Source organism: Ovis canadensis, chromosome 1 (genome assembly GCF_042477335.2).
Source record: "Ovis canadensis isolate MfBH-ARS-UI-01 breed Bighorn chromosome 1, ARS-UI_OviCan_v2, whole genome shotgun sequence".
Taxonomy (NCBI): Eukaryota; Metazoa; Chordata; class Mammalia; order Artiodactyla; family Bovidae; genus Ovis; species Ovis canadensis.
In genome coordinates, this window is record NC_091245.1 from 278,078,791 (window position 1) to 278,099,862 (window position 21,072).

Here is a 21,072-nt window from a genome sequence, read left to right on the forward strand (position 1 = left end):
CAACATTTGAAAATGAGTATCGCAAGTTAACTGCCAGACTTCCTTAAAATTTCTTCAGCATCCTATACTATGTTTTCATATCATTACTCTAGTTTCTCATTTTTCTAGTATATACACTTTTCTACTTTTAGACTTCATATACCTAAAATATACAAATAAGGGCATTTTATGTATTTTAAACTCTATGAGAACCAGACAATCAACCAGTAAACTGATATCAAAGCACATTTCAAAAAGACACATTAAAATAAGATACTCTTCAAAATAATGATGCTCAAATACTAGCTCAAGATATTTAAGGCCTTTTAAACTCTACAGTAAATTTAATTATAAGTCATTTACTCATTTCAGCTTTAATAATAATTCTTTAGAAATTGAAATGTCTGTGGTAACCCCAGTAACCACAATACAAAATTTACCCAATACACCACTGTACAGCCACATTCTATAGTATCTACTATAGAATACAGAATATCTACTATATTCTAATTTATTATGCCTACAGATTGAAACTGAGTCACTGAAATGCTTTTACTAAAAGAAACCTGGAAACATGCTGAATAGTAATAATGAACTATTTTAAGAAATTTATTGAATAAAAAGTTTGGATAATGCTTTTACTTTTCCTTTAAATACAGATCTAAATAATAATCAAGTTGAAGAGTAACTTATCAAGCTGGCATTGTTTTAGTTTTGTTACTGTTAGTTTAAACACGAAGGGCTACGTCTGCTTTTTATAACGTAATAAAAATTACTTTGTTGGCTACTGCTATTGTGATTTCCTTATAAAATCACAATATGCTGCTTTCAAATGTGAAGTAATTTTCTTAAGACTTTTCCAACTTGTGTTTTGTGACTATAACAACCAAAAATATACGCAAACTACAAAGCAGGATGGCAAACTATTTTAAAAAAATGTCATCTGCATTTATTTTAAACACCATAATTTTGTACCTGTGAATACCAAACTACAAGACAATATTTAAGAAGAATTCAAGTGAATTAAGGGTGCTTCTTCTTTTTTTTTTTTTTTTTGGTTCAGAATATTTTAAGACAACCACCATAAAAGTCAAAGTGGCATAAACATTTTGAAACTCACAACAGACCACTTCATCTTATGCTTGTATACTTGCTATGCCCTAAACGTGTCTACACAGAAGTGAAGTGAAGTGAAGTGAGTGAAAGTCGTTCAGTCGTGTCTGACTCTTTGTGACCCCATGGACTATTCATGGAATTCTCCTGGCCAGAATACTGGAGTGGGTTGCCTTTCCCTCCTCCAGGAGATCTTCCCAACCCTGGGATAGAACCCAGGTCTCCCGCATTGCAGGTGGATGGATTCTTTACCAGCCGAGCCACCAAGGAAACCCAAGAATACTGGAGTGGGTAGCCTATCCCTTCTCCAGGGGATCTTCCCGAGCTAGGAATCACCGGGGTCTCCTGAATGGCAGGCGGATTCTTTACCAAAAGCTACATATATGTGTGTATATATATATATATATGTATACACACACACACACACACACACACAGAGAGAGAGAGAGAGAGAGAGAGAGAAATACATAATGACCAAAAGCATGCATCTTAGTAATGACTACTTTAATCCATAACTGATGGATTTAAACTTTCTTAACTAATGTGAAACTGTCTTTAGAATTTCCCTAGCTGACAAAAATGGTAAATAATTTTTTAAAATAAGGGCAGTCTTATTTTCTCTAATTCAAAAAGCACAGCAAAATACCTTCCAAGACTTGAGAAAGAAGGGATCTCTTCTTTGCTACACTTAAAATATAAATAACAGTTAAAGTCCCTGTTTTTCATGAAATCAAAGTTCACAAAACTCAAACTTAGCTGCACAACGTGGCTTTAGCTGCCATTCTGGCCACGCAGACTGACACACTGGGCTGAAACTTCCATTTAAAAATCAAAGGCTAATCTTAAGGATTGTTGGATTGGCTTCATAAATCTGGCTGTTACAATATTAAATCATAAGATAAAAGTGATCTGAAAGAAAGGAAGTATCGTTGAAAATGTTAATATTCAATGAAAGGGTTGAGTTCACTAAAGCTTGAAAGATAAATTATGTTAATGAAATTTCAAAATAATATGTTTTCCATGTAAACTGAAGTAATACAAGCAGTCTGTAAGTATAAACTTCATATTGTGAGCATCAAAATCACCAAAATAATAGGTTAGTGAATAAAATTTTCACTTTTAAAATGGCATCATGAACAAAACCTCTAGAAAATAGTTTATTCCCTCTGAATCTGAAGTTCTTTGTATTTCAGCTTATATTTATGCTTTCACTGTTTCTAATACAGAGACACAGAATTAGTATTCTGAATCGTGTCTTCTAAAGACATCCATATTCAAAAAAGCTCATATAAGCATACTTCATTCATTTAAATTCTTGACTGAGGGCAAACTTAGAAGTAAAACACTGCAATGACAGTAATGCTACCTTACATAAAGATAACTCCTATAAGAAAAGCATATGCAAGAGCTTAAATGAACTATTACCAGAGCACAATTATAAAAGGGGGTGAGGGAAGATACAGCATGAGTGAGTACCCGTTACAGGCAGCCTGCATTTACCACAATGGGCTTAGAACCTATAATATGACAGCTTGGCTATAAATGCAAGAAACTGATAGCAGCTAAATTTTTGTAATTAGACAGTAATGGAACATTATTTGTAGAATTGACAAAAAAATTTTTATTTAGACATACTGGTAGCCAGAAGTAAATTTGATGGTCAGGGAAATGATGTTTTAGTGTCTTAATCATGAGAGAAAGAGGAAGAGAAATGAGAGCAGAAAAAAAGATGAGAAAAAAAGACAAAGGATGAAGTTTCATTTTTAAATTCTGTCAATCTTTAATGTAAGAGTGCTCCATTGGACTTTAAATAAGTTAATTAAGTATTAAAATCAATCATCTGAAAGTCTTAATATTTAATATTGGTTAGATTGTATATCAAAGTAGTTTTATTATTTATTTACTCCAAACCTTTCCAGAATACTTCATCTGACAACAGGGGGTCTGTCTCTCACAAGATAAATCCATTTACAATGCCAAATAAATTATATATAAAAGCATTTGTCTTAATACATGTCATTCAATATTAAAAATCACCCATTGGTAAAATCCTGAAACCCTAATTCATTTTTACCAACCACACAATTGTATTATTCAAGTGCTGCGGATTAAATAGGTATAGGACTACAGTAAGGGTCTACACACTGAGAACAGTGATTGAAAGAAAATTAACACAGATTCAATGCCTGTATTTCCAAGTTACCAGAATAAGAATTTTAGGATAAACGATCCACTGTAGAAATACTAGATTCATAAATGATACACATAATCAGAAACATGCAGAATATATGAAAGGATCACAGGTGGGTTTAAATATTTTATATTACAAAATAGGAATATGTTTGGCTTTTTGATATTCAAATGCTATGAAGTAACTGGAAGGTGGCAGTTATGACCATATAAACAAGAGAAAACTGAGCATTTATGGATAGCTACGGTGGCCGACAAAAAGCTCTCCACATGTATGCTCATATGGCTTCAGAGTTCCTTTCAACATGTACTCATGATGCAAAGATTGGGAAAGCTCAGCCTAGTGACCAAAATTCTTGTCATTATAGCCTTCAACTATGTACTGCTCTGTTTTATAGGGATAGACAAGATCTCTAGCCATTACACTATTTGGTCAGGTTCTTATAACATCAAGAGAATTATAACCAACAACTGGGAGTTCAGGAAGAATATGGAAAAGAAAAAACAACTGGACAATTACATTAAACTGATGATGAGATTAAGAACAAGGAAAAGAAATAAATGGCCACTGCATTAAGCATCAAATCAAATCAAATAATTTAGTCAAAAACAAAAAGAATCCCTCTTTGGTACAAGCCTGGGAAGGCCTAAGATGTCTGCAGAAGCACATGAGTAATTGTGAGGAGGTCCCTCTAAAAGTCCTGGTGGATCTGACCTTCATTTATTTAGCCCTTAGCTATTAGTAAGTGGTAGAGCTGGAAAATAAAATTTTTTTTAACTAAAAATAGCATTTTCAATTAATAGTAACTTCAAAAGCATGGGGCATCCCCAGTGGTTCAGCATTAAAGAACTGCAAGTTCAATCCCTGGGTCGGGAGATTCCCTGGAGGAGGGCATGGCAACTATAGTATTCTTGTCTGAAGAACCCCATGGACAGAGGAGTCTGGCAGGCTATGGTCCGTAGGGTTGCAAAGACTCAGACATGACTGACGGTGACTTGACAGGCACACATGCACGCAATGGCAAAAACACAGGATTTATCAGGAAGCAGGCACTGTGTAGGCACTTGATCATTTAAACCTCCCACCTCCTTCATGTGTCAGATGCTATTTATCATCCCCTCTGATGACTAGACAGCCACAGAGAGGACAGGGAACTCAACAGTCACACAGCTGTCAGTGGCAAAACTAGGTCAAAGGGTTTAACAATGGCTTAGTGAATGTCCCAAGGAAAATTAAACCAGGATTCACAGGACAAAAAGTTTTATTACTATGCTAACTTTAACAGAACTTTGGAGATACTGCAAGTTCAGTTCTAGACTACTACAACACCAAGCATCGCAATTCAGTTCAGCTCAGTCGCTCAGTCGTGTCCGACTCTTTGCGACCCCACAAATCGCAGCACGCCAGGCCTCCCTGTCCATCACTATCTCCCGGAGTTCACCCAGACTCATGTCCACTGAGTCAGTGATGCCATCCAGCCATCTTATCCTCTGTCATCACCTTCTCTCCTGCCCCCAATCCCTCCCAGCATCAGAGTCCTTTCCAATGAGTCAACTCTTTGCATGAGGTGGCCAAAGTTCTGGAGTTTCAGCTTTAGCATCTTTCCTTCCAAAGAAATCCCAGGGCTGATCTCCTTCAGAATGGACTGGTTGGATCTCCTTGCAGTCCAAGGGACCCTCAAGAGTCTTCTCCAACACCACAGTTCAAAAGCATCAATTCTTCGGCACTCAGCCTTCTTCACAGTTCAACTCTCATATCCATACACGACCACTGGAAAAACCATAGCCTTGACTAGACGGACCTTAGTCGGCAAAGTAATGTCTCTGCTTTTGAATATACTATCTAGGTTGGTCATAACTTTTCTTCCAAGGAGTAAGCGTCTGTTAATTTCATGGCTGCAATCACCATCCACAGTGATCCTGGAGCCCAAAAAATTAAACTCTGACACTGTTTCCAGTGTTTCCACATCTATTTCCCATGAAGTGATGGGACCGGATGCCATGATCTTCGTTTTCTGAATGTTGAGCTTTAAGCCAACTTCTTCACTCTCCACTTTCACTCTCATCAAGAGGCTTTTTAGTTCCTCTTCACTTTCTGCCATAAGGGTGGTATCATCTGCATATCTGAGGTTATTGATATTTCTCCCAACAATCTTGATTCCAGCTTGTGTTTCTTCCAGTCCAGCGTTTCTCATGATGTACTCTGCATAGAAGTTAAATAAGCAGGGTGACAGTATACAGCCTTGACGTACTCCTTTTCCTATTTGGATCCAGTCTGTTGTTCCATGTCCACTTCTAACTGTTGCTTCCTGATCTGCATACAGATTTCTCAAGAGGCAGGTCAGGTGGTCTGGTATTCCCATCTCTCTCAGAATTTTCCACAGTTTATTGTGATCCACACAGTCAAAAGCTTTGATATAGTCAATAAAGGAGAAATAGATGTTTTTCTGGAACTCTCTTGCTTTTTCCATGATCCAGAGGATATTGGCAATTTGATCTCTGGTTCCTCTGCCTTTTCTAAAACCAGCTTGAACATCAGGAAATTCACGGTTCACGTATTGCTGAAGCCTGGCTTGGAGAATTTTGAGCATTACTCATACAGAAATATTTCGGTTCCTCAGTGCACTGAAAAATTATGTTTATGCTATACTGTGGAAAATTCTGAAAGAGATGAGAATACCAGACCACCTGACCTGCCTCTTGAGAAACCTGCATGCAGGTCCGGAAGCAACAGTTAGAACTGGACATGGAACAACAGACTGGTTCCAAATAGGAAAAGGAGTACGTCAAGAGCCTCTTGATGAAAGTGAAAGAGGAAAGTGAGAACACTGGCTTAAAACTCAACATTCAGAAAACGAAGATCATGGCATCTGGTCCCATCACTTCATGGGAAATAGATGGGCAAACAGTGGAAACAGTGTCAGACTTTATCTTTTTGGGCTCTAAAGTCACTGCAGATGGTGACTGCAGCCATGAAATTAAGAGACGCTTACTCCTTGGAAGAAAAGTTATGACCAACCTAGATAGTGTATTCAAAAGCAGAGACATTACTTTGTCCACAAAGGTCCGTCCAGTCAAGGCTATGGTTTTTCCTGTGGCCATGTATGGATGTGAGAGTTGAACTGTGAAGAAGGCTGAGCGCTGAAGAATTGATGCTTTTGAACTGTGGTATTGGAGAAGACTCTTGAGAGTCCCTTGGGCTGCAAGGAGATCCAACCAGTCCATTCTGAAGGAGATCAGCCCTGGGATTTCTTTAGAAGGAATGATGCTAAAGCTGAAACTGCAGTATTTTGGCCACCTCATGCGAAGAGTTGACTCACTGGAAAAGACTCTGATGCTGGGAGGGATTGGGGGCAGGAGGAGAAGGGGACGACCAAGGATGAGATGGCTGGATGGCATCACTGACTCGATGGACATGAGTCTGGATGAACCATGGGAGATGGTGATGGACAGGGAAGCCTGGCGTGCTGCGACTCATGGGGTCGCAAAGAGTTGGATACCACTGAGCGACTAAACTGCCTGCCTGACTGACTGTACCTTATTAAGTGAGTAATAGTACATCTAAAAAATGCACATGCCTTAATTTAAAATACTGTATTACTAAAATATGTTAACCATCAGCTGACAAGGTTAACACAAACCCTCAAATTTCTTAAAAATGCCATTATCTGCAAAGCACAATAACAAGGAATGCTTTTAATGTAAAGCATTCTAGTTTACATGTCTCCCATACAAGCTTTGCAAAATCTAGAATTAGAAGTGCAATAGTCCCTTTATAGGTTGGGAAGATCCCCTGGAGAAGAGAACAGCCACCTACTCCAGTATTCTGGCCTGAAGAATTCCAAGGACTGTGTAGTCCAGGGGGTCACAAAGGGTCAGACACAACTGAGCAAGTTTCCCTCACTCACAGACCCTTTACAGTTACAGGTATATGTATCTTCCCAAATTCCATGTGAGAATAAATGAACATCCAATGAAAAAAGCAAACAGCAAGTACACCAGGGATGCAGATACAGTTAATATATGCCTTAGCACAATCATAATTCACGAATAAGGGGCCCTCGGGGCCTTCGGAGTCGCTGTCAAATTGCCGGCGTTTTGCACCATTTACCTCCCCCAGCGCTGTGGCTCCTCTGGCCCCGTCACTGCAGACCTGGTCACACCACTGAGGTGAGCCAGCAGCTCAGAGCTCCACCTGATCCTCTCTAGCCAGAGCAGCTCCCTCCCCAGGCTTAGTCACAGCCCTGTCCCTTCTGAGGAGGCCTTCCCCACTCACTTCTCTAGACCCTAGGCCTCATCTGAATACCCACCTTCCCTTCTGTGCACCGAGGCAAGAAGTCATCTTCCCTGCTCCTCCACAGCAATACTTCTGTCGTGCAACAGAGCTCAGGCGCCAGCAGGACAATATTAAGCAGTAGTGCCAGGAGTTGGAATGTGAAGAACTATGTTCTCCCTTTTGGGCTTCCCTGGTGGCTCAGCTGGTAAAGAATCTGCCTGCAGTGCGAGAGACCTCGGTTCAACTCCTGGGTCAAGAAGATCCCCTGGAGGAGGGACAGGCGACCTCCTGCACTATTCACGGGTTTCCCTGGTGGCTCAGATGGTAGAGAATCTGCCTGTGGTGCGGAAGACCTGGTTTGCTCCCTGGGTTGGAAGAGCCCCTGGAGGAGGGCAGGGCAGCCCACTCTACTATTCTTGCCTGGAGAATCCCCATGGACAGAGGAGCCTGGCAGGTGACAGTCCATGGGGTCACAGAGAGTCAGACATGACTGAGCAGCTAAGCACAGCAGAGTAGAATGTCTTCACTACACGCGACGGACCACAGGTACCAGCAAGACAATGTGAAGCAATAAACGCCAGAGTTAGAATACAAAGAACTGTGTTCGGCCTTTTGCTCAACAGCATTAGTATAGACTTGTCTTAAAGAGAGAAGGTGTGTGACGGGAGACTTCAGGAGAGAGTAAACGTTTTTTGTTCACGTTTCTGGCTCCCCTCTGTAGTGTGACCACTCCTAACTGTAGACTTCATCCCTCATTTACTGGGACAACACCCTTCCCTAACTGGTCTCACAGCTTCCACTCCTCCTTGCTGTTGCCAATGCTGTTGATTGTCTTTCCAACAACATTCAAATTGTGTTTGGGCCACGTGCTCCTAGAGAGGTACCGGATGGCAGGGGTTGGGGAGGCAGAGAGAAATGATCTAAGCCGATCACTTCCTGTGCCAGATTGATTAGGACGAGCTGTTCAATGTGAATGGAACTTGTCCAAGGGCTTCCAGAAGTTTTCTCAATTACAAAGATGCATACTCTTAACTGCAGTGAAGTACACAACCCAGATTCACCCTACCTCATAGGTGGTAACCGAATCCTTACTGTACGACCCAACTTAGATTTCCTGTTATCACCAGACTTCACACCCTAGCATACCTACCTCTTACAATCTATTACCACACAACAGCCAATGTGGTATTTTTGCCAGTGTAAACTGTTTCACAACACACTTATATAAAATCCAAACTCTTGTAAAGAGGCCCTGAATGCAGACTCACGCCTAGCCATTAACCCACTCTCTCCTCCAGCAGGATGCACTGCCACACAGGACTTCTCTCTGTTTCCTGAGCGAGAATCCGACTCAGCACCGCTTCAGGTCTCTGCACATCTCCCCTCCCTCTGCTTGGACACCGTGCCCCTTAGCACTGATATGGGCTCAAATTCAGATCAGCTGATGGCTGTTCCCAGAGCACGCCTAAGCCCTGGCAAGTCTTGCTGGCTCTCCAGTGTGGGATCTGGACCGCCACCGCCTGGCTCCAGGTCTCTGCCAGCGCCACGCAGACTGCTCCCTCTCCTTCAGTAGGGCTCCCGCTCCACCTGCAGGCACTAGCGAACAGCAGCCCGAGTGCCCAAGACTCGGCTCGGACCGTGCCTCAGAGCTTAGCACCGGCTTCTCACCGCAGCCACAACAAAGTGCAGTGTCTTCCCAGGGCTCCCCAGGACCCTGCCCCCAGCCACTGCGTTGAGCTTTTCTCCGGAAGCTCCCCTGCACCTGCCGCTCTGGCCTTCCGGCCCTTGAGGCCCCCTTACAGTCTCTCGCCTGTGGTGGGCCACTTCCTGCCACTGGGCCTCTGTACCTTCCTTGGTTCCTAAACACTTCCCTCAGGTGTCCATCCTCAGGGACAGCTCTCCCCACACCTTTCCAAGCCCTGCTCAAACATCACCTTGGGTATCAGGGGACCCATGACCAGGGGCCACACTCAGGCCTCCCTCTGTCTTCATCCCAGCACTCAGCTTTTCTTATAACACACATCACTACCTCACACAGCACAAACTTACTTGTATTTTGTTTACTATGCATTCCCCCCATTATAAGTCTATGAATGCAAAGGCTTTACCTATTTTATTCACTTCTGTATCTCCCAATTTTGGAAGGTAACCTTATTTTTTTTCCCAGTAAGGCATTCCTGATGACAGTTTGAAAGAATCCAATAAAGTACAATGAGATAAATCTGAGTCCAAGTTAGTTATTCATTTAAATCAGGTTTTCAGAACTTTTAGCTACATTTGGCACAAAATACATGAAAGAGATAAGAACTAAAGATATCTGAGGCTTCCTGGTGGTCCAGTAGTTAAGAATTCACCTTGCAATGCAGCGGACACTGGTTCTATCCCTGGTCCAGAATGCACCCCCACACACGAGGCAACTGGGCCCATGTGCCAAAGCTACCGAGCCCGTGCTCCACAATCACTGAAGCCCCCACATCCTGCAGCCTGCGCTCGGCAGCAGCAGAAGTCAGCACAACAAGCAGCCCTTGCAGGGCGACTAGAGAAAGTCCACATGCAGCAACAAAGGCCCCGCAATAAACAAACACTTTTTAAAAACATATTTGAGAAGACAGAGCCCATTAAATAGACCAGTAATTAGAAAGATCTCTTTTCACGGCCACACCCCAACCAGGGATCGAACCCCTGCTCCCTGCATTAGATGTGCAGAGTCTTAACCACTGGACTGCCAGGGAAGCCCTAGGAAAATCTTCTAAGAAGAATTACCTTAAAGAAGCAAGGGCCTGTCCCTTTAGGTGGGAGGCATTCTGAGACCCTGGGCTCTCTCCTGGGAGAACCCAGGGTAGCTGAACACACACTTAGCCTGTGGTGCTGCTCAGGACCTGCTCAGAAACACAGCATGTGAGAAGAGAGCCCAAGTTCCTTGCAAACCCTCGTATGGCCCCTCTCCCCTTTCTTCCTGAAGCCAGGGAAGACCAATGACAGCAAGAAATCTGCATATCTGACCCAATCTGTGACCCATGCCCTGTGAGTCAAGCCCGTTCACGTACTGGAAAAATAACCCTTATCTTTTTCAGGGCTGAAACCAGGTTAGCTGCTAAACACACTAGTACACTGGATGATAACTGGCCTAACTCCTTGCATTTCAACTGCAAATGCTTAGATTTTGAGAAACTTCTGAAAAACTAGTGACATATTACTAATGGTTATGTAACATGCAAGCTAATCCCATAGATAAAAGTACCATATACAGGCCAGTGATGAGAATATGTCACAAACCTAGGTATGTGATAAACCAATTTAATGAAGTTTCTGACAAAAGTTAACCTCTGGAATTTCTAAGTTTCCTTATATAAATTACAAAGAAAAAAAAACAGACTAGCATTTCAGTGATAAAAGTAAAATTTGAAAGTGTTTTAGGATAACATCTGGTTTACATTTGACATCAAATAGATTACATCTTGTGGCTAATCACTTAAGTCAATTTTATTAAAAATACGCACGCACACAAAGAAGGTTTGGTATACACACAACTCTGTATCTGCTCTTATTTTGAAAGATGGCTTTACTTTCATTTCAATTATCCCAAGTAGCAAATTCTAGCTAAAACATGGCATTTTGTAATGAAAGACAATTCTCTGTTTGTTAATTTCATGTAAGACCTATCTCATGACTAACGTGAGACTTAAACAAGATCACGTGTGGGAAAATATACCAAAGACTGCAGTGGAACCAAGGTTCTTTGTTGTGGTTTACTGACAATAATATTAAAATACTTCTTAAGATACCACGTGACTGGCCTCTTTTTAATGTTATATTGATACTTCAACTAAATAAAAGTGGTGTAGACTGTAGCTGGGAGGCAAGGAGGGGGCCGCCGGCAGAGGAACACACTGTGCGAGGCCTTCCAGGAGACATCCGTGTGCGCTCCAGGCAGGGGCCCAGGCCGCGGGCTCAGCTTGGGTGATAACCAGCTGGGGAGGCAGGCGGGGCCTCTGTAAGGCAGGGTTACAGACCACACGGTATGTCCTGAACTGTTCCCTAAGGGCCAGAGAAGCTACCGAACAACTTCTGGGAAAGACACGGGACTCGGCCTGCACCTTCCCCCTGTTCACTCTTCTTTTAACTACGCCCACAAACCGCAACCCTCAGGACTTCCAACAAATGGCTTCTCTGCCTGGTGGTTCGTTCCTCACCTTCTTTGCTTAATCAACTGTGACCTAGGCCTCCCAGTTGGTGCTAGTGGCAGAGAACCAGCCTGCCAATGAAGGAGACTAAGAGACCCAGGTTGATCCCTGGGTCGGGAGGGTGCCCTGGAGGAGGGCACAGCAAGGCACTCGAGTATTCCAGCCTGGAGAATCACTGGACAGAGGAGCCTGGCGGGCTATGGTCCAAAGGGTGGCAAAGAGTCAGACATGACTGGAAAGGCTTAGCACACATGCATCTGTCCTTAAGCTGCAGCAGTCACCTTCCCCAGCACCCCTCAGATGCCCACTCACGGTGTATATGACTCACACTAACGTGAACCCTTCCTCAGTGTAACAGTTGTTCTCCACTATCCTCTATTCTTTCTAAGGATAAAGGATGTGCTCTATCCATCTATACTCCAAAGTACTCACATATACACACCTGTAAAAATCATTTATTCAATGAGTCCACAAATCCAAGGCATAATTGAGCCTAATTCCCAGATACAAAGATTAGCTGTGTTAGACTTGCCCCCACACACAAGCACACAAATCGGAATTATTTAAAAGAGCCTCAGAGCAGGAACAAATACTGTCTTAAATTATACTGAGCTACAAGAACTGAGCTATGCCCCATGCTGTTTCATATGACCTAAAACACTCATGTGACAAATACGTATTGAACACCTCCCAGGGGCCAAGTCCTTCAGCACTGGTCGTCATGTCAAACAGGAACTGAATAAGCAGGGAGCGCGATTCTATACGCTGCTTGGAGAATGCTGCCACTGGGATGCTGTGTGTCACAGCAGCACTGAAACGGGATGCTTTCAACCGTAACTTTGGACATTCTCACACCAGATATCAAACTGCTCAGAATGTTTTCTTTTCCACAAAATCAAAAACCTTTTTGAAATGTCAGACTTGAACAACATAAAACTGTACAAAGTGATGAGGAACCAAGCTTACAGTGCATATAAGCATGAGAGCATATTAGACTGCACTTAATTACCAGTTCAAACAACCACCTGATCTAACCTTTGACAAGTAAAATAAATGTTCTGAATAATTTAACTAAAGCAAACATTTGCTGTTGATGCTGCTAATTATAGTAAGAGCTGAAAAAAGAAGGGAGAGAAAGATGACGAAGGGAAGGAGAGATGGAATTTTTTCCATTAAGCTTGAGATCTGCAACTATTCTTTGAAACATGATTTTTTTTTTCAATGAATTCAATTCACATAAAAGGGCAAACTCAGTTCAGCAAAGCTGCTTTAGAAATACTCAGAGCTGATTAGAGAGCTCATTCTTTCAGCCAGTAAACGTCATAGTGACAGGAAAACCAGGTCCAGATGAATCAGGGTGTAACTGCACCCCTTCATTCAAGTGGCTCAGAGTTCAGTGAGAAGAAAGCTGAGGAAGTAAGCTGCAAACTAAGCATTAATCAATTAATTGAAATAACATAAGATAAAAATACAGATGCCCATTTGAATTTTAGAAAAACAACAAAATAATATTTGGCTTGTGCTTATACTAAATGTATTCTCCATTTAGCTGATTGTGCACCCTATATTTTAGCTGACAACTCTACCAGTAGGTAAGTGGAACATTTATGGGAAAATATGCGGTAAGCTCACTGTAGGAGTTCCAAAATTCAAAGAGACCAAAACTCTCAAAAGGTGAGATTCCAAAAGAACTCACTCTAAGGCAAAAAAGCATTTTTCCAGGGCTGCTCTCTGATTGGTAACGGGAAAGACCAAAATATACCACACAAATGGACACCCCCTAGCCCCACCAGAACTTGATTTCCAATTGTCCTAAGAAAAGGGGCTATAAAGAAATACAATAATAAACAAATGAACAAACTCAACAGAAATCATCAGCTACTAAATAGCAGAAAAATGAAACTTGATGGTTCCTCGCAGGATCTTAGATATCCACATGTTGATGTAACTGTTCCATCTTTACCCAAAAGGTATGTGTACAAATGATTTCGATGTGTGTTCTAATACCAAAACCATTCAGATGTCCTTGTAAAAACACTGGTACATATGCATAGCTTAAAATGTAAACATAAGACTCTCAAAATCAGAATTAAAATGTTTAGGTTTAACTTTCATGAGAGGGAAAGTTTTAAGCACCGACAAAACGAAAGATGGATAAAGAAGAAAGGTCTGAGAATTCCCTGGTGGTATATGGCTAAAACTCTGCACTCCCAGTGAAGAGTGCCCGGGTTCAGTTCCTGGTCAGGGAACTAGATTCCACATGCTGCAACTAACCATTTGCATGCCACAACTAAGAGCGGGTACAGTCAAATAAATTAAATAAATAAATATATTAAAAAAAAAAAAAGAAGAAGAGAGGGCTGATGATACAGACAGAAGACGAGATGGAGCGCTGACATACCATCCTGATGTCCACCGCCGCCACTGAAGCCTTCCGAGACACTGATGCATACTGGGGCTCCCCTGGAGGCTCAGATAGTGAAGAGCTTGCCCGCGATGTGGGAGACCTGGGTTTGATTCCTGGGTCAGGAAGATCCCCTGGAGAATGGGATGGCAACTCTCTCCACTAATCTTGCCTGGAGAATTCCATGGACAGAATAGCCTGGCGGGCTACAGTCCACGGGGTCAAAAGAGTCAGACACGACTGAGCAACTAACACTCTCACTCTACTTTCAATGCAAACTAAAAAACAACACAATTCCATGAACTTCACGCAGAACAAACAAAAGCCTGAGGGGACTCACAAAAGGGTATGATTAACAAAACTGCATGACTACACAAGCAGTAATATGGGTACACAGGGACCGCAGAGGGCTACGCAAACTCTGTCCCATATCAGAGAAATTCACCAGCAGAAACAGACACCTCTTTTTTCTGTGTATATGCTTTAGGCAGAAGACGACAGTAGGCTATCTCCAAAATCTCACTGAATATCACAATAAAATGTTTAAAAGTACACTCAATTGGACACAGTCATTTGAAATTACAATGTTATTTATACTAATGGAGATAAGTAAGATATCTGAAGGCTCTGAAAATTGTTTAAGGCCTGGAAATAGTGTCCTAATTTCTAATGGGAATAAACAGGATCAAGCACATTGTTATTATTACACGGTAATTTTTTTCCTATAAAAAGAGGCTTTCAAAACCAAATGATCCTTTCCCTCCACAACCCCAAATATACTCACTTTTATGTAAGTACAATTTAACAAAGTTTTCCTTAGCAAAGAAATGTTTTTATGCTATAACTTTTACAATTATAAATATATATTTAAAATTTCTAGGAATTTAAATTCAATAAAATCAAGTAAAAGATCAAGATGGCCAATTATTTTTAATACAGTAGGAAATTTCTGCTCAAGTAGTGTAAATTTCTAGGCTTTTACTAATTAGTTAAGTAAAGCCACTACTTACTTAGATGTGGTAAACTGAATCTAAGTGGTCAAATCAGTAAACTTACATAGTTTATTTATAAAATATACCTGTGCAGTCTATTGCTTTCCTCATAGTTCAGAAACTAATACTTTGCTTTATAATATGGATTATTTATATGTATAACATGGAACAACAGACTGGTCCCAAACAGGAAAAGGAGTACGTTAAGGCTGTATATTGTCACCCTGCTTATTTACTATATGTAGAGTACATCATGAGAAACGCTGGGTGGGAAGAAGCACAAGCTGGAATCAAGATTGCCGGGAGAAATATCAATAACCTCAGATATGCAGATGATACCATCCTTATGGCAGAAAGTGAAGAGGAGCTAAAAAGCCTCTTGATGAGAGTGAAAGAGGAGAGCGAAAAAGTTGGCTTAAACTTAACATTCAGAAAACTAAGATCACGGCATCCGGTCCCATCACTCCATGGCAAATCAATGGGGAAACAATGGAAACAGTGACATACTGTATTTTCTTGGGCTCCAAAATCACTGCAGATGGGGACTGCAGCCATGAAATTAAACGATGCTGACTCCTTGGAAGGAAAGTTATGACCATCCCGGACAGCATGTTCAAAAGTAGAGACATTACTTTGTCAACAAATGTCCATCTAGTCAAGGCTATGGTTTTTCCAGCGGTCATGTATGGATGTGAGAGTTGGACTATAAAGAAAGCTGAGAGCCAAAGAATTGATGCTTTTGAACTGTGGTGTTGGAGAAGACTCTTGAGAGTGCCTTGGACTGCAAGGAGATCCAACCAGTTCATCCTAAAGGAGCTCAGTCCTGGATGTTCATTCCAAGGACTGATGCTGAAGCTGAAACTCCAATACTTTGGCCACCTGCTACGAAGAGCTGACTCACTGGAAAACACCTTGATGCTGGGAAATATTGAGGACAGGAGGAGAAGGGGATGACAGAGGATGAGATGGTTGGATGGCATCACCAACTCGATGGACATGGGTTTGGGCACACTCCGGGAGTTGGTGATGGACAGGGAGGCCTGGCGTGCTGTGGTTCATGGAGTTGCAGGGAGTGGGACACGACTGAGGGACTAAACTGAACTGATTCATATGTAGCACATACATTCCTTGGAGGAGCTTCCCTGGTGGCTTAACGGTAAAGAATCTGCCTGACAATGCAGGAGACACAGGTTTGATCCCTGGGTTGGGAAGATCCCCTGGAGAACAAAGCAGCAACCCACTCCAGTGTTCTGGGAAATGGATAGATAAGCCTGGTGGGCTAGTTGGGCACAACTTAGCAACTAAGGCAACAACAACATCCTTGGAAACACCAACATTATACCTTACAGAATTTTTCCAGTGATTTATTGAGAGAAAACGCTTAGCAACAAAAAAAGAAAAGTACAAAAATATTACTACTAGAATTTCATATTGTACTTGGTGACTGAAATTCTTGATATATTTCTTCAAAACACTTCATTTCACTAATAATTTTATTAAGTACTCTATACAAGTCTACACAAAATAGCAATTTTGAATCCATATGGCAGGGCACATACATGTATCTACAGCTGCACATACAATCGAATACAAAAGTCAGTCGTGAACCAACCTGCATTAGAAGCATGTTGTTCGTAAATTCATGCTTGTGCTCCTTTGTGTCTGACTCTGCAACCCCGTGAACCCCAGGGACACAGGAACCCGCCAGGCTCCTCTGTCTATGGGATTTTCCAGGCAAAAATACTGGAGTTGCCATTTCCTCCTCCAGGGGGTCTTCCCAACCCAGGGTCAGACTTGCATCTCCTGAATCTCCTGCACTGGTGGGTAGATTCTTTACCACCAGCACCAACCTGGGAAGCATGTTAACAAAAAGCTAAATTTTAAAATGAATTTCAACATTTAATGTAATTATATTTTGATGACAAACCTAGTCATTTCAGTAGACTTTACAACTTGTAAACTGACATTTTATAACTGAAATTGCTGGATCAAATCCTTAGCTTATCTAATAAAATACTGTCAAACTCTGATCCAAAGTCACTGAACCAAATTACATTTGATATGGGAAATTCTGTATTAGTATCACAAGCCTTTCCTTTTTTTTTTTTTGTCAGTCAGAACAGAATGAAGTGGTATCGCACTGTGGATTTAATTAGCATCACCTTGACTATCTGATGGAAAGACTTTCCATCTGCTGTATTAGTGAAGGTACTCTAGAGAAACAGAAAAAATAGGCTACTTTATTTCCCTGCTCTTCCCTTCTTCCTCCCTCTTCCACCTCTCTCTTTCTCCCACCTTTCCCCCACCCCATCCCATGCAAATAAGGACATACATAGATGTGGAATTCCCTGGCAGTCCAGCAGTTTACTGGCAAGGGCCTGGGTTCAATCCCTAGTTGGGGAACGAAGATCCCATAAGCTGTGCAGCATGGCCAAAATCTTAAATAAATAAATGAGTGCCACTGAATATTGCTTTTACATACACACACACACACACACACACACACACACACACACACACACACACATAGAGAGAGAGAGATTTATTATAAAGACACTGGCTCTCATGATTAATGGAAACTAGAAAGTTCAATGATCAAAATGGGAAAGCAAGCGAATGATTCAGGAAGAGTCAATGGGCTAGCCTCTTAGACAGGTGGAGATAATGTTCCAGTTTGAAGGCAGGAAGGGATGTTGTATATGAAGTCCAAATCATTGCACTATGGAATTCTTCTTGCTCATTAGAAAGGTCAGCTTTATGTTCTATCCAGGCCTTTGACTGATTGGATGAGGCCTACCTACATTATAGAGGGCAATCTGCTTCCTATCTATTTAAATATTAATTTCTTTCAAAATACCCTCATCAAAACACCCAAAATAATGTCTGAGCAAACACTTGGGCACCCCATGGCCCAGTCAAGTTGTCAAATGAAATTAATCATTCACATCTCTCTACTGGCCATTCAGGTCTCTTTATCAGAGTGCTGTCCTATCTTTTGCCTAGTTCTCAGCTGGGTTGTCTTTTGCTCAGTGATTTATAGGACTTTTTTTTAATCGTGGTTATTTAATAATTCTAACACTGTACTGAAAGACAAAAGAATAATGCATGATATATTATTATTCAGGTGCACTTTAAATGATATCCATATGCTGAATTATATTGCAGGACACATTCTTTAAAAAAAGAAATGATTTAAAGAAAACCACATTTCCTCTGTGTACAATGAACAATAGATTATGTTCACAAATAAAGAAACAGAAATGATTATGATAATACTTCGTTCAATGTCTTTCTCTGTGCTAAGAAATAGTTGCAGATTACCACACCACCTGACCTGCCTCTTGAGAAATCTGTATGCAGGTCAAGAAGTAACAGTTAGAACTGGACATGGAACAACAGACTGGATCCAAATAGGAAAAGGAGTACATCAAGGCTGTATATTGTCACCCTGCTTATTTAACTTCTATGCAGAGTACATCATGAGAAACGCTGGGCTGGAGGAAGCACAAGCTGGAATCAAGAGTGCCGGGAGAAATAGCAATAAACTCAGATATGCAGATGACACCACCCTTATGGCAGAAAGTGAAGAGGAACTAAAAAGCCTCTTGATGAAAGTGAAAGTGGAGAGTGAAAAAGTTGGCTTAAAGCTCAACATTCAGAAAACCAAGATCATGGCATCCGGTCCCATCACTTCATGGGAAATAGATGGGGAAACAGTGGAAACAGTGTCAGACTTTATTTTTTGGGCTCCAAAATCACTGCAGATGGTGATTGCAGCCATGAAATTAAAAGACGCTTACTCCTTGGAAGAAGAGTTACGACCAACCTAGACAGAGTATTCAAAAGCAGAGACATTACTTTGCCGAACAAGGTCTGTCTAGTCAAGGCTATGGTTTTTCCTGTGGTCATGTATGGATGTGAGAGTTGGACTGTGAAGAAGGCTGAGCACTGAAGAATTGATGCTTTTGAACTGTGGTGTTGGAGAAGACTCTTGAGAGTCCCTTGGACTTCAAGGAGATCCAACCAGTCCATTCTGAAGGAGATCAGCCCTGGGATTTCTTTAGAAGAAATGATGCTGAAGGTGAAACTCCAGTACTTTGGCCACCTCATGCGAAGAGCTGACTCATTGGAAAAGACTCTGATGCTGGGAGGGATTGGGGGCAGGAGGAGAAGGGGACGACCGAGGATGATATGGCTGGATGGCATCACTGACTCGATGGACATGAGTCTGAGTGAACTCTGGGAGTTGGTAATGGACAGGGAGGCCTGGCGTGCTGCGATTCATGGGGTCGCAAAGAGTCGGACACGACTGAGCGACTGAACTGAACTGAATGTTTAATGGAAAGCTTAACTAAATGCCAGGCACTGTGCTTTACGTTATTATGCCCTTCAATCTTTTCAGCAATCTTATCAAAAAGATGGTTATTAGCCCTGTTTTGTACAGGTGGATACTGAGGCCTGCAGGTTAAAGGTCTCAGCCCAAGGTCACACACTGAGCGGCCGGGACATGAATTCAAACGTCTTTAGAAACCTACTGCAAGGCGTCCCTCCTGCCTCCCCGCCATGTACAAGGGCGCCGTGGAAGGGACATGTGGGGGTGAAGGATGGAAAGAGGCACCATCACTGCTATTCTGACACTGACAATCTACCAGGAGGAGACAGACAGGCCTATAATAAGAGAGAGAATGTCACAGCAGAAGGGATGTATTAAAAGAGCTCTAACTCTATGAAGCCAAGGGATAATTACAAGGGACTAAAAAGACTTCATGGAGAAAGTGAACTTAGCCAGGACAGGCTCTCAAAGGACAGTACATCTTAATGATAGGCAGGGAGAGCTGAGGAGAGGTCAGCACAATAAAGACTGTCCCAAAGGCAGCAAATTGAACAGAAAAACAATAAGTGCCTAGAGCCACAAAAGGGAAATCTGCAATGAGAAAAAGGCAGCTGCAAAACAGACATGGAATATATCACACGAAATGCAAACTATTAACAATAAAGCTTTATATTTAAATAGCACTTTGCACTTTACAAAACCTTTACACGTACCATATGATCTCAGCAGGAGTGATACTGTCCTTGGAGGGGATGAAAACTGGCTGTTGGGGTGGGGCTGGAGAGAAATCTTAGACATTACAATGGCTTATGGCCCACCAAGAGGCCACAGAAGATAAACAGATACAAAGCGTATCCGTGTACATCTGTGGTATTAAAACATCACTGGGAAAGAGGGAGGATTAGGGGAACACTGTTTAAAAGTTCTTTTAGGGAAGCAATAATGAAAAAACGTGGTTGACAAACACTAACTTACTTGATCATCTCAACCATTTACTGAGGAAGAAGGGTAACTGTCCTCTTTCTAAAAATTGTATAAGAAAAATAAAACTGGAAGAGTTTAATGAACGAGTACAGAGAGCATTAAGCAGCTCCCAGCAAAATGAAATGTTACTGTGTATGTGAACATGTGTGCATGTAACGTAAAATAATATGCAACCTCACTCATAATTAAAGAAATGTCAACTAAAAAAATTAGATGTAATTCTCATCAAATTTGCCAAATAAAAAAAGGTGGATAATACCTAGTGTTGATAAGGATGTGGAGAAATATGCATTTTGATTCTGATTAACTTGATTATAGAAGCACAAATTTTTGAAAAGCAATCTGGCAACAACTATCAAAATTATAAATGTGTATGCCCTTTGGTTCAGCAGTGCTACTGTGATGAATTTATCCTACTGACATGGCCTCCAACCAAATCCATGCAGAAAGATGTTGACTGTAATAGCCAAAAGCTATAAACAACCTAACTATCCATGGATAAAGAATTGGTCTTATAAATTTTGGTAACCCAGAAATGGAATAACACATAAGCATTAAAAGTATAAATTCACAGATAAGAAAATACACACAGGATACTGAAATCAGCAAGTAGCAGA

At 41.4% G+C, this 21,072-nt stretch overlaps 1 protein-coding gene across 24 annotated transcripts in view; it reads right to left on the bottom strand.

The window, feature by feature from the left end:
* The window catches only part of TBC1D5 (TBC1 domain family member 5), a 593,981-nt gene that overhangs the window by 358,223 nt on the left and 214,686 nt on the right, over nucleotides 1–21,072 (bottom strand). For 3 of the 24 annotated variants that reach the window (XM_069568958.1, XM_069568899.1, XM_069568940.1), the window contains one exon: nucleotides 16,751–16,988. The exons of 20 other annotated variants lie outside the window; for them this stretch is intronic. The gene's annotated coding sequence lies outside the window, so the exon portion shown is untranslated. Of the gene's footprint in view, nucleotides 1–14,143; nucleotides 14,353–16,750; nucleotides 16,989–21,072 lie in introns of those variants that run through there. One more of the 24 variants, XM_069568975.1, reaches the window with a different exon arrangement.